General features: G+C 52.0%; 1 pseudogene; it reads left to right on the top strand.

Annotated features, from left to right (window-relative positions):
- Positions 1–4090, top strand: part of LOC131494545 (endosome-associated-trafficking regulator 1-like) — an 84863-nt pseudogene extending 80773 nt beyond the window's left edge.
- The last annotated feature ends 10864 nt before the right edge of the window (positions 4091–14954 follow it).

Genomic DNA, 14954 nt, shown 5'->3' with positions numbered 1-14954 from the left:
TGCTCCTGGGGGCTCTTGTCACCCTACCACACGCTCTCCCTGGTAGGCTCAGCCACTCCCGTGGCCCTGTTTGCCATCTATGTGCCCACATCTCCCCAGTAGATACGAGGAACCCAGATGGCTCCCAGAGCTCCCGTCCTGAACATAGAGCTGCCCGTGGTGGTGGTCATTTCCACAACGCCTCACCATGGTTCCGTCCCTGGGGAGACCTGCTTTGACCCCTGGCCCCTCATCGCCCCCCTCAGCTGCTTGTCTCTGGGGTTCCCTGGCCCTTGCAAGACAGCTCAAGCTCTGGTACTTTCCGGGCATCCACTTGGCTTGTGGGAATTCATGTTTGTTTTCTGGACACCAGAAAGCCTCTTCTGCTCTCTTCCCCAGCCCTACTCAAAGAGGTGGAGGGGCTGGATGGGTCAGGCTGTTCCATGAGCAGGTGTTCAAGAGGGGAAGAAGATTCCAGGCTCATCACCTCACAGCCCCTCCTAGTGCTATGAGTACCTCCACACTGACCTGGGGACCCCATGCCCCACACTCCATGGGGTGCTGTAGAAAGAGCTCAGGCTCTGCAGCCTGCCTGGCAATAATGGCATTCACTAAGCCACCCACCAGACACGGGGCTGGGGCAAGTTACTTCACTTCTCTGTGCCTCAGTTTCCCTACCTGTAGAGTAAGACAGTAACGGTAACTGTCATAGGGGGTTGTAGTGCAGATTAAATAAGTCAGTAACTGTAAAGCATCTAGAACCATGCCTGGCCCATAGCAAACACTTCAATTGTCTCTGTCAAGTACATTAAAAAAAAAAAAATCACAGGAATTTGTTGAATGGACAAAGGAATGAAATGGAAGAATGAACGTAGCCCAACCGACCTGGGTTCTAATCACAGCACTGCCCTGTATATGCTTTACTGGGAGTGTCTAAGAGGCCAGGGCCTAAGAATTCAAATAGACCACGAGTGTATTACCGATAAAGCGAAAGAGCCCAGAGACATTAAACAACTTACCCGTCACCACACAGATAGTATATCTTGAGCCCAACTCTGCTCTCAGACTTTCTCTCTTTTCTTTACAATGATTTAAATATAGTTTTAAAAAGGCACATACATCTGGGGCGCCTGGGTGGCTCAGTCGGTTGAGCATCTGACTTCGGCTCAGGTCATGATCAGGTTTGTGAGTTCGAGCCCCGCGTCGGGCTCTGTGCTGACAGCTCAGAGCCTGGAGCCTGCTTCGGATTCTGTGTCTCCCCCGCTCTCTGCCCCTCCCCTGCTCATGCTCTGTCTCTCCCTGTCTCTTTTTATTTATTTTTTTTTAATTTTTAACGTTTATTCATTTTTGAGACAGAGAGAGACAGAGCATGAATGGGGGAAGGTCAGAGAGAGAGAGAGGGAGGCACAGAATCTGAAACAGGCTCCAGGCTCTGAGCTGTCAGCACAGAGCCGGACGCGGGGCTCGAACTCACGGACGGCGAGATCATGACCTGAGCCGATGTCGGACGCCCAACCGACTGAGCCACCCAGGTGCCCCTCCCTGTCTCTTAACAATAAAAAAAAAAAAAGTTAAAAAAATTAAAAATAAATTAAAAAGAACATATGTCCATGATTTCAAAAAGTTAAATATGCCAGGGGCACCTGGGTGGTTCAGTCAGTTAAGTATCCAACTTCAGCTCAGGTCATGATCTCACGACTCATGAGTTCTAGTCCCACATCAGGCTCTGTGCTGACACCTCAGAGCCTGGAGCCTGCTTTGGATTCTGTGTCTTCTCTCTCTCTGCCCCTCCCCTGCTCACGCTCTGTCTCTCTCAAAAATAAATAGACATTAAAAACATTTTTGTAAGTTAAATGCTCCAGAAGTATGTATAGTAAAATCAAATTCCTGCTCCTCTCCCTGAGTCTCTGTCCCTGAGTGTGGAAGCCCCAGCCGGAGACGATAACAATTTGTACATTTAGGAGCTTGTCACATGTCATTATAGAGCCGTCGCGTTGCTTTTAAAGGCCACAGAGTGTTTCACTGTAAGAGTGCCTGGCATCTCATTTAACCTGTCCTCTGTAGATACATATGTAAGTTATTTCTGATCTTTTACTACCCGTAATGTCCTTACGCACACGTCCCTGAGCAAAGGCGTGAATGCGTGTGCAGGGTGAATGCTGAGCAGTGGTGTCCCTGGTCAGGGGTTAGTGCATTTTCTTTTTTGAGAGAGCTCACTAAACGGCTTTGCCAAGAGGCTGTGCCTTCCAACAGCAGTGACGGCGAGTGCTGGTATCTCCCCTTAACGGCAGGTTCGCAGACGTCTGTATTTTGCCCAGTTTAACAGGTGAACATGATCTGTCACAGAAGTTGTAATTTGTGGTATTTTTCCCCCCAACGGTGAGGGTGAGGACCCTCCATATGTTTAAAGGCCACTGTTACTTAGTTTTCTCTGAACTCAGAACTCTGTTCATGCCTTTCTCTTCTCTTTTGAGTTGCTAGTCTTTGTTTGTTTATTTTTCAGAGAGCGAGAGTGAGTGGGGCAGGGGCAGAGAGAGAGGGAGAGAGAGAGTCCCAAGCAGACTCCCCACTGCCAGCGCAGAGCCCGAGGCAGGGCTCGAACCTATGAAACGTGAGATCATGACCAGAGCACTTAACTGACTGAGCCACCCGGCGCCCCTGGATTTCATGAAACGATTCATGCCAAGCTTCTTTTCTTATGTGGAGTCTGAACTTTTGTGTCAGGTTTAAAAAGACAAAGTCCTGGGCCGGGCGGCGGGCGACAGGGGTCGGGGACTCGGGTGGAGCCCCCGCGGCCGGGTTCGGAAGGGCCGGGCCCGCAACGACCGGTTACGCGCGCTGCCCTGGCATCCCCCCCAGATGTCACGAGCGGGGGGCCTCGTCACATTCCGGACGGTGAGCGGCCGAGCACGCCGGGCCCCGGGGCCGCCCCCGACCGGCCGGGACGGGTTCCAGATTTTGGCTACGGAAAGGGGGAGATGCACTAAGCAAGGCCCGCCAGGAGGCACATTTTGGAGATCGATCAGCTTGAAGATCTTGCAGAGGCCGATCCGTTCTCTTCAGAGAGTTTCTGAAAACCCAGAACCCGGGCCTGTCGGGAGAAGACACCGCCAACAACAGGATTTATTCAAAGGAACCTGCAAGGCACCTGCCGGGACTGGGCCGCAGCTCCCCACCCCCCAGACCGTGGGGTACGGCCTGGAATAGCAGCAGCCGTTTTTCGAGGACCCTACAGCGGCTGGTGACCTTCTGGACGAGGACGAGGACGAGGACGAGGGGTGGATCGGGGCCTACTCGCCGTCCAGTGGTGGAGGCTCCTCCTCCTCCACCCCGTGGGAGCTGGTGGGGCCCGAGACCCTGCCCCCGTGGATGCTGAGCGACCCTGACTCCTGCGCCTGCCTCTCTCTCCGGCGGGGAGCCCCAGCGCACACTTCGCGGCTCCCGGAGTGTCTCTGGGGGACAGGCGCCCGCGGACGCTGCAGATATGCCAGGAAGCGCTGAAAGCTGAAAATTCTAGGCCGAGAGGAAAGCCGCCTGAGGTCCAGAGCTTCTCCGAAACTCAAGCAGAAACGGGGAGGACGCTGGAGCGGAAGCCGGAAGCGAAAACGATAAAGGCGGAAAGTGACGGCCGAGATCTGGAGTCAGTGGTCCAGCAGGGGCAGCAGCACCTGGCGCCGATGACAAACCGGGCCGTAAGGGCGGAAGGTCCCATCCTGAAACCGAAGCGGGACAGAAGCTCGCTGCAGGCTTAGGTCTCGAACTTCAAGCGCCAGAACGAGGCCTTGCGGTCGGGCCAGGGCGCCGCGCCTGCAGGGGGCGAGGCAGACCACCCACGTGGCCTCGCAGAACCTTCGCGTCCGCGGGAACAACACCCACTCCTCCATCCGGCAGCTGGAGCGGAAGCGTTGAATCGTGTTGCCGAAATCCTTCAATCCGTAGACAGAATTTCCGAAATGCAAGATGAGGAAGAGGAGCCTTGAGAGCCCTGAGGTGCCTGCAGGTCGCAGCCCTGCTTCCGCCCGGCCGCCGCCGCTCGCTGGGCTTGAAAATGCCGTTGTGTCTTTAAGTACGGGGTCCTCGGCCGTAGCGAAAGTATTGATCGTGCCGCTGATTTCACGACCTAAACAGCGCTGGCAGCCAGGGGCAGCGAGGAGCCCCCCGCGTGTGAGAGCTGCACCCGGTTTCTATGCGCCCCTTCCTGGTGAGCTCCTGCTACTTGACGGACTAGTGCTCCTTCAGGAAGACGTTTCTGTGAAAGCCGGTGGTGTTTTGAAGTTACTAAACATGAACACGACCGTTCCGTCGTGTTTTCCGTCGTCATTCCAGAATGTTAATCGTAAGGTAAGTTCAGTCGATCGTCCTCGATTCCCTAAGGAGAGAGGGTAGGTGAGCCGCAGCTCCGTGCTCGCCTGCCAAGGCCCTGGTGCCTCCTTGACCTCATTTGGTGCCCCGGCTGGCTCAGAGTCCACTCCTGGGGCCTCGGGGTCAGGGGCGGCTGGTACAGTTGGAGACCGAGCCTGGATGCCCCGAGTGGGGGCGCTGCTGTCCTTCCGCGGGGTCCCAGGTCACGCGGGCGCGCCACCGTGTGCGACCATCTCAAGGCATCTGTGGGCCTTCAGACTCGAAAAGCTGCTTTGGCTGGAGGGTTTTGATGCGTGTTGCAAATGGCATCTCGTACAATCAAGTTTGGAATTCAGGGATTTAGAGTGTGTGCGCAGGCTTCCTGGGTCAGCACGAGGTCTCCCAGGGTGCTTTTCCAGCTGCTTTCCAATGTAGGGGGGGCACCACACGCACCATACCCCTTTTTGACCACTTTTCTCTAGATGTTATTTTTTTTAAATACATGTCCTCTCTTCTGTTCAAATGGACAGCTTTCCTATTTAATAAATTGTAAAACTCACACACACACACACACACACACACACACACACACACACACACACACAAAGTCCTTCCCCATTTGGATACTATTTAAATAAAATCTCCCACGTCTTTTTAAAAATACTTTTACAGTGGGGTTTTTAAAAATGTAGATATTTTCTCCACCTGGAGTTTATTTCGGTAGAAGTAACTAAGAATGGACCTGAACTTTGTTTTAGACGCGGCTACCACTTGTCTAAACCTAACACCACTTATTAAATCACCTCCTTTTCTCCCACTGATCTGAAATGTCCTCTTAATCACAAACTAAATTTCTGCGTATATTCAGATATATTTCTGGCTGTTTCACACGGTTTCATTGGTCTGTGTTCTACTCACACACCATTTACCAAACTGCTTCATTTATTTTAGCTTTATAAGGTAGTTTAATATCTTTCAGACCCAGACCACCTTTCATTATTCAGAATTTGACTATTCTCATCTTTGTCCTTTCCCATAGAATATCAGCATATTTAATTCCGGGGGGGGGGGGAACGGGGAATCCTATTTTTAATTGGAGTTATGTTAAATTTAGAGATTAATTTAGAGACAGTTGGCATATACGTAGTGTGGGTCTTCCTCTCATGGGGGCGTCTTTTCATTTATTCACATGTTTGTGTCTATTCCTTAATAATATCTTCAAATTTTATTCATATACATCATACGCATAACTTGGTAACTATGATGCGTGAGATCTGTTTGCAGCTATTGTAATGGACTTCTTTGTTTCATTATATTTCTTCTATTACATTGAGAGATACTCTGTTACCCCAACACATAACTGAATTCTATTGTTGGCGATGTTTTCTAACTGAATAACCTGGATGTCGTTGAGTAGAGTACTCCTTGTTCCTGTTCACTTCTTCCTTCTTCCTTCTTTCTCATTGCATCTACGATGCCTTGTGCCCATTGTCTAGTAGTGATAAGCATCATGGATATGTCATGTTCCTAACTTTAAGGAGACTGCTTTCTGGGGTTTCATGGGTAAGCACACAGGGTGTGTGTGTGTGTGTGTGTGTGTGTGTGTGTGTGTGTGTTCCCATTCCCCTACATTGCCCTGTGTGTGCCCCATTGTTTTTATAGCTGGGATTGGGAGAAGGGTGGCCCTAGAAAACAGAGGGTGAGCAGAACAGATTAGAAAATGAGCCAGGCAGGTGGGGTCTGTGGCTCCGGCCTGGGTACCCTCAGAGATGGCTCCTCCTCTGTCCTCATCCCTTGAGGTCTCCTGACACTGCCCCCCGCACCCCCCACCATGACTTCCCTGGCCCAGGATCGTGTCCTCATCACAGAGTTCACCTGAACTCAGAGTCTAGTCCCAGCCCTGCACTCTGTCCTCCTGAGCCTCACCTTCCCATCCTCAGAGTGACCTAATACCACGTCGTCAGCTGGTCACAGAAGGCACTTTTGTGAACAGCGATGCAACCGGGACGCCTTTCGGCAGCTGGTGGTCCTGGGGCCACACACACTGTACTTCACGATGATGACATCAGCACTCCAGCCAGTGGAAGCTGAACAGAGTCGTGTGCGTGGAGAGGTAGGGGCTACACAACACTCACCTACGGCGACCGTGAACCTCCCTGGTTCTGAGCCCTGGCTCTCAGGCCCCAGAGCAGAGGCCCGTTCTTCCCAGGAAAGGAAAATAAATGGCTTTGGCGTTTCTGACTGGCACACTGGGGCCAGCTCAAGCTGCTCAAGAAGAGCCTTGACAGCCACAGGCAAACCCTCCTGCAGCCAAGGTCAAGGCCTGTCTGTGCGCCACACCAGCTGGGCAGCTCCAGACCACGAGAGGGTTTCTGCAGGGCAAAACCGGTCCCTTAAAATCTAGGCAGTGGGGCGCCTGGGTGGCTCGGTCGGCTAAGCGTTTGACTCTTGGTCTCAGCTCAGGTCACGATCTCACAGTTTCATGAGTTCAAGTCCCGCGTTGAGCTCTGTGCTGTCTCCTCTCTCTCTCTCTCTCTGCCCCTCCCTGCTCTCTCTCTCTCAAAAATAAATAAACATTTAAAATACTTTTTAAATACTTAAAATAAATGCTTTAAAAAATCTAAGCAGGAGCTTAATTCAGGTCATGACCTCACAGTCCGTGAGTTTGAGCCCCTTGTCCGGCTCTGTGCTGACAGCTCAGAGCCTGGAGCCTGCTTCCGATTCTGCGTCTCCCTCTCTCTCTGCCCCTCCCCTGCTCATGCTCTGTTTCTCTCTGTCTCTCAAAAATAAGCATTGAAAACAAATGTTTAAAAAAATCTAAGCAGCCTCTTCTGACCTCCAAAAACACTTTTTAAAATGTAATAACACACAACAAATTGGGAGAGAAAAAAAAGACATCTGCTACCATTATGAATATAAAGGATGCTGTCCTTGAGCAAACCGATAACACGATCATTAAGATCATCCATGGGTAAATGAACAAGGACATGAACAATTTCCAGGAGAAAAAGCTGGAAAACATACGAGTGTGTTTTTCTTTCTTTTTTACTTATTCCTAGTTTCTCGGTGTTCTGCAAAGACCTGTGATGTTATTTTGGCAATCAGAAAAGAATCGCTTTATTAATCTAGACAGCTTTCTCAAGAAAGGCCTAAAGCTTCTTCCTTGCTGTCATGTTCTACGACGAATAGCACCCGACGTGCACTTAGGCATCAGAAGCCGACAGACATTTGGCACGTACGTGAGAAGCCCCCCTGGGCTCAGCCGGGAGCCACAGGCCCCGGAGTGGGGCCATGAGAGGAAGTAGCAGACCCAGAAACGGGCAGGAAGAGGATGTAGGTTTCGGTCCAGGGTCTTCGGTCAGGTGTCCCGGGTTTAGGTACCAGCTTGGCTACCTAGCAACCGTGTGACCTTGATCCACACACTCACAGCTGGAGTAGCTCACGTTGCTGTAAACTGGGGGCGATCGTACCTTTAAGGGTTGTCGTGAGAAGTCACCGAGATGACGGATGGAAAGGACTCAGCACTGTGCCCGGCACATGGTAAACATTCAATAAATGTAAGACGACAATTTGCATGGTCACTATGATGGAAAAGGTTCATTCCAGGGGTGCCTGGGTGGCTCAGATGGGTAAGCGTCTGACTCTTGATTTTGGCTCAGGTCATGAGCTCACGGTCCGTGGGTTTGAGCCCCTCGTCCGGCTCTATGCTGACAGGGCAGAGCCTGCGTGGGATTCTCTCTGTCCCTCTCTCTGCCTCTCCTCTCTCTCTCTCTCTCTCTCTCTCTCGCGCGCGCGCGCGCGCGCGCGCGCACGCGCACACACGCTCTCTCAAAAATAAATAATAAAAAAAAGAAAAGAAAAAGACTCCTTCTGGAGCAGGAATGAGCAATCAGATGTGATTTTAGTCCTAGTACAGAGTTTACGGTGTGGCCTTGGGTGAGTCACATCACTCCTGGGTCCCAGATGGTCTCCAAAGCCTCTTCCAACCCAGACATTCTGAGTCTTACGCTTAGACTGTCCCCGTTGACCTTCTGGGGGCTCAGCGAGGTCACAGCTCACTCTCCTAGTGACCACCCTCACCCAGGGGGACCCGGTAACATGGCACCTTGCAGACACGCCGTGGCTTGGAGCCCAGACTCTGAGGGTAGGAGGCTCTCCACCTCCAGGCTGCCCTCCCTTCCCCAAGGAAGTGACTTCTTGTTTGGACCTCTTCACCATTTCCATGGAGACAAGGGACAAAGCAAGAGGGCATTGAAAAGCCTTCCTTCAGGAAAAGGCTCCTCCCCTCCCCGGGGAACCCCCACTCCAGTGACGCACTTTCCTAGATCCACAGAAACCAAAAGGATTTCCCATCCCAGAAACCTCCGGGCCATTCTGGGGAAAGGAAACGGGACCAGGCTACCCATTTCCTGGGTAGGGGACACCCTACCGAGCCAGTCCCCACCAAGTGTCGCCCTGCTACACCCAGGCAGCTTCTGTCTGGGCTGCAGATTCCTCCTCTCCTACGGTTCCTGCTCGTTCCTTCCATACAGGAGGAATTTTCCATAATCCCTGCGGTGGGACCCGAGCCCTCAAGCAGCAGAGGACAAAACCTCACAAAGAAGGCCTGAAATGAATCCTCTCTTCTCTGGGTGGAGCTCAGCCCCGTGCCACACACCCAGCTGGACAAGTCAGGACTCGCTTCTGTGATGGTGCTTCCAACAACACCCCATCCTGACTCAGGGGCAGTGCCCGTGTTAGGCCAGCCCCCATGTCGGCAAAGTTGTCTTGTTGGATGCTCTTCTTTTTCTTAATAGTTTCTTCATATTTATTTATTTTTGAGAGAGAGCCCGTGCACGAGCGGGGGAAGGGACAGAGAGAGAGGGGGACAGAGGATCCAAAGCGGGCCCCGCACTGACAGCACAGAGCCCGACGCGGGGCTCGAACTCACAAACCGCGAGATCGTGACCTGAGCCGAAGTTGGCCGCTTAACCCACCGAACTACCCAGGCGGCCCTGGGTGTTTTTGTTGCTCCTCCCCTCTGCACGGCTGGGCCCTCCCTTAGTGCCCCGCCCCCTCACATGTCCAGGGCCACTGCATTACCATGGGGACAGTGTGGGCATTGGAATCTTGGGTACAAACACCAGTTCGGTAACCGACTGTCTGAGTGATGTTAGGCAAGTCATTTAATCATTTGAGTCTCCATTTACTCGTCTGTACAACGGGAAGAAGGAAGCCTACATCGCAGAGTTCTGCGTATTCAGCCAACGCCTCCTGAGCGCTTACTCAAGTACTGAGCGTTATTTCAGGTAAAAACTTGCTGGAGCAAAACCGGCTTGAACTCTGGAGAACTAACGGAGGTGACACTTGAAAGGGACCTTATAGACATCCATCACGAGCCATGCTAGAGTAGATGGTGTCAACGCCGACACTCCTTCAGGGAACAGCTGTGAAACCTGGATAAAAATACCACAACAGGGGTGCCTGGGCGGCTCAGTCGGTTAAGTGTCTGACTTTGGCTCAGGTCATGATCTCACAGTTTGTGGGTCTGAGCCCCGCATCGGGCTCTATGCTGACAGCTCAGAGCCTGGAACCTACTTCGGATTCTGTGTCTCCGTCTCTCTCTGCCCCTCCCCTGCTCGTGCTCTGTCTCTCTCTGCCTCTCAAAAATAAATAAATGTAAAAAAAAAAATTTTTTAAAAATACCAAAACAATTGTTTGAAAGCCCGGTACGACGGCTCGTGGGTGAAGATACGTAAGAGAACACGTAAGGTCTGTTTCCTGCGCTTTGTCTCCAGAGATTCTGACTCAGTAGGTCAGGCTCGGGCTCACGGCTTGGCTTTTCTAACAAGTTCGCCCATGATGCCAATGCCATCCGTTCAAGACCACTCTGAATGACGCTGGCAGAGGAGAGGCACCTGGAAGGTGAGAGGTCGCGATGGGACACACCCACGGTAGGCCTGATACTCTCTCTTGCTTTTCCCCTGGAGGCAACTGCCAATTTTGAAGCCCCGGGGAGGGCTTGAAAGGAGGACCAAATAGAAGGCAGAGGATGACAACACCAGGGTCGTGGCACTTAGGAAACAAAAACCTTGGAGTTCAGGGCTACCGTGGGAGTCAGGGTTGAGGAGCCAACATCTTGCAGAAAAACTAACTGCGGAGAAGGGGGTCCGATGTCTTTCCCTGAAGACATTTTCCAAATGCAATTCCCTCCTATCCATGCCACATGCCTCTGGCCGCCCGTCTGGTGCTCTGAGGCTCCACCCACTCGGGGTTCACGTTCACACGTGCACACCTGTGAGGTACAGGGGACTTAATGCCTCACGGGAGGAGGGGCGCCTGGGTGGCTCAGTCCATTAAGCGTCCGGCTCCGGCTCAGGTCACGATCTCGCGGTTCGTGAGTTCGAGCCCCGCGTGGGGCTCTGTGCTGACGGCTCGGAGCCCGGAGCCTGCTTCGGATTCTGGGTCTCCCTCTCTCTCTGCTCCTCCCCCGCTCACACTCTGTCTCTCAAAAATAAAACAAAACATTAAAAAAAATTATGATGCCTCATGGGATGAAACTTTGGCCACACCGTAAGATAGAAGCCCCTGGAGAAATTCCGCCCCTGGGAAGGGTCTTGAGATACAGCCTACGTGGTTTGTTGAGGGCACGGTCCTGTGAACTGAGCCGACGCTTTTGCTTAGATCCTGCAGTATATACGTGAGGAACATGATGCCGTCTCGCTTTACAAGTGGGAAAACTGAGGCCCAGGGAATATGAGGAAACTTCCCAAAGCCCCAAAAAGCTAGCAAGCAGCAGAGTTGGTTCCAAAATGTAAGCGTTACATTAATGATAAAGGAACGTTATTACCATGTGTCAGGCACTGTGCTGAAAACTTCGCAAGCACATCCATAGAAACCCTTACAGCAATCTTAGGAGGTAATTATTAGATCCCCCCCTTTTAGACGGGCCAAAACCAAAATGCAGAGGGACACGATGAGGTCGCAACTAAAACAAAGCAGAGCTGATCTTTCTGGGTAACAGCCTTATTGAGATGTAACTCAAACACCTTATAATTCATCTACGTAAATGTACAATTTAATGGTTTTTAAATATATTCACAGAGTTATGCAACCACAATTACGTTTAGAATATTTTCATCACCAGAGCTGGGATTTGAACTCACATCCGTCTAATTCCAAAGCTTATGCCCTTAATCATCACGTGCTATTGGCACCAAAACCCCGGGTGCAAGCTGCATCCGTGATACAGCCTGTATGGACGGGAAGCAACCGCTCCGAAGCCTGGGCACTTTCCACCATGAGACCCTGCCACTCCACTTTGGATGCAGAAATCCCTGAGGGGGATACAGATGGGGTGCAAGGACTACCCAAGCCCCAAAGGCTGAAATGAAACCAAACCCAGTGTCTCACTCATGTTTGTAAATGTCGTGTTGAGCTAGCGCTCTCCACAGAGAGGGCTCCATCCAGGCTGATTGAGCTGAAGCCACAATTAGAGAGAAGTTGGTCACAAGGATGAGGGGCCAAGAAGAGTACAGGTCGATGGCCCCAGTCTTGAAGTGTTCATTGGTGGTAGGACGGAGATCCTGAAGGGATGTGCAGGGCCCCCTGGGTGGCTCCGTCAGTTAAGCATCCGACTCTTGGTTTCAGCTCAAGTCGTGATCTCGCGGTTTGTAAGATGGACCCCCACGTCGGGCTCTGCGCTGAGAGCGTGGAGCCTGCTTGGCATTCTCTCTCTTCCTCTCTGTCTGCTCCTCACCTGCTCACTCTCTCTGTATCTCAAATAAATAAACTAGAAGAAGAAGAAGGGATGTGCAGAGTGAATAAAATACTGCATCTTGGGCATTCATTCATGCATTTATTCAGTATGCACTTACCGAGCACCTACTATGTACTAAGTACTGGATTAGGCATTGGGGTGGCAGAGATACCTGCCTTCAAGTTGTTCACAGTCAGCGGGAGGGACTGAGAACAGTATATGATAAGGCATTTAGCTATTCATTCCATAAATGAATGTTGAATACTTAACGATGTGTCAGACCCCATTCTAGGTGCTTGCAACAGCGCCAACCATCCCCCAACGCCATCGTGGCTACGTTTCCCAGCCTCCTGGCCGCGTGTGGCCACGTGACCAGGTGCCGGCCAATAGGAAGCAAGATGGCCAGTGGTACAGGAAGTAATGGCCTAACCACTTCCAGGGTAGGACTTTAAAGGGAGGTGTCGTGGCCCTGCTCCCTCCGTCCCTTCCTCCATGCCACCCCTGAGTGTGAGCATGGCTGCAAGTGGACGGGAACAGCCCAGGGCTGACAGAGCCGTGGGAGAGAAGCGGCCCGCACCCCCCGCGCCACGTCAGCCTTGAACTGCTAACACCTGAGCGGAGCACGTCTCTTGCTTGAGCCGCGAATCCACTGGTGTCTGCGACAGAAGTCAACCTCACATTCTATCACAGAGCAAACACGGCCTCCGCTCCACAAGGCGGCGTGTAAAAGGGAAAAATAAAGAGCCTCTGTCTCCAAAGAGCAGAGGGAAGCCACGTGATTAGACGGAGGGAACCGGGATCCGCCCACTTTCCAGCAAGGAAACCCACAGAGCTTCCCAGGGAGAAGAGAGGCTACGTGCATCTATCTGGACTTGGCCGTCCACGTAGTCCTGACTCTTCTCAGGACCGGCGGGGAAGTGTAGGGCCCCCAGAACATGGTACCACAATATGTTTGTGAGTGTGTGCTCGCGTGTGTGCGTGGCAGCAGGGAGGGGAAGGGGACAAGAAGCACGTGCCCAGGGCTCCCGGGGAAGGACGGGGAGGCTCCCGCTGACACACGCTCTCTGGGCTCCTGGTGTACGTCCACGGCGTCTCTCGCCGGTTTGGGGGAAAATGAGAAGGCTGGGGAATGAAAAGCCCTGGGAATACTGAACGGTTCCGCAGAGGACACGCTTACAGAGACGAAGTAACTTGCAGGTGGCTGTTTGCCTCAGAGACCTCCAGAGGCTAAAGAATAGATTCATTTATGCTTATGGTTCCCGGGGGCAAAGGCCAGACTGCACTTATTCAAGGGTCTCCTTGATCTGGGCCTGGTACGGCCCCCGGTATGTTTCTGTACAAGAGGCTCTTCATAGGTTCCCAAATACGATCGTGCTGCCAACCCCCACTCCCCCCCAGCCCCACGGTCCTATGGCACTTGTAGGAAAATCCACACCCCTTGCCTAGCCCGCTTATCTGCCCATCCTCAGGCCCTTCCACGTCCCTTCTCTCCACACCTGCTACACACCCACTCAGGGCCTTTGCACGTAGAATTCCCTCTGTCTCAAAGCCTGTTCCTCCAAACCCTTGCAAGGCTGCCTCTCTCTTCAGGCCTGTGCTGATCACGTAACTTAAAGTAGACCCAACCGCCCTAGGCATCGTGCGTGATTGACTGTGTCGACCTGTTTGACTTCCCTTTAGTACTCATTTCATCCCAGTTTTCCTGTTCATTACGCGTTTCCTCTGTATCTATTATCTGGCCCCCTCCCACTTAGTAAACAACAACTCCATGAGGGCAGCCTGGTCTGCCTTATTCCGCATTCCTTGTGAGTCCCTAGCACCCGTGTTCGTGTCCCCATAGCGAGGATATATTTGCTGAGCAAATGACAGAGAGGGTCAGTTCAGGTGGAATCGTTCACAAAGACTTCACGATTCCCTGAGCTGGAAATAATCGTCTTTCTCTAAATGGCAAAGCCATGTTCTCTGCCTCTCCTAAGGTCCTCAGCACTGTCTGCCTGTGCTGCGGATATTTATAGTTTTTCTCTCTCCTACCAGTCCTTTGAGGCTCCTTGATCTGGCGGTACGCCTCATGCATCTCGGTACCCCCGCCTTCTCCCGGCCCTTAGCGAAGTGCGTTGCACACTCAGTGCTCCATCAATGCTCCGTCAGGGCTGAATGAGTGGTGTCGACTGTCGTCACGGACAGCTAAGAATAATTTGGAATTCCGTGTCTCTGCATACCAAGTGCCGCGCTCATCACTCTATTCAAAATGACTAGGAATTGATGTGAATATGATTTCCAAAGATGAATATTGCAGGGCCGTAGAATTGAGTAAACACGGGGCTTCACTGGCGGGTCGTTCTGATGGTAATTTTCTCCCCGCGTTCAGCATAATTGGACGGCTGCATCTGGGTTTTTTGGCACTAACTCTCTTCAAAGAAGAGTGAATGCAGGGAAAGTGGAAATTAAACGCGACGATCTCATCAGGGGGATGGAAAAATGACAAATGTCACAGGTCTCTAGGGAAGCAATGCAGAAGAGGGGCTCTTTTTGGTACTGATTTCAGGTGGAGTCAAAGAGGTTTCAAGGGCTGTGACTCTGTTTCCTGGCTTGCAGGTTTCCACCGGCAGCCTTGAGGCTGTGTTCGCTGGTCTGCATTTTGCTAGAACGTTCCATAATGCTTTCTCAATATATATGCATGGAGATCTCACCAACTGTGACCTAGCCAGGGATGGATTTGGGGAATGTTTCTGTTTTACCAGATGTTGTAAACACAACCCGCTTACCTCTGAAGTCTCAATTACCACTTTCCCCTGACGCCCACGGGCATGGCCCTGCCAGACCCCATCACAGGGTTCCAAACATAGCATCTGGGTTTACAGCCGTTTGCACCTGTGGCTTCTACTGCCCGGGGATG

Source organism: Neofelis nebulosa, chromosome 14 (assembly GCF_028018385.1).
Source record: "Neofelis nebulosa isolate mNeoNeb1 chromosome 14, mNeoNeb1.pri, whole genome shotgun sequence".
NCBI lineage: Eukaryota > Metazoa > Chordata > Mammalia > Carnivora > Felidae > Neofelis > Neofelis nebulosa.
Note: the sequence above shows the minus strand (reverse complement) of the source record. Positions and strands in the feature narration are given on the sequence as shown.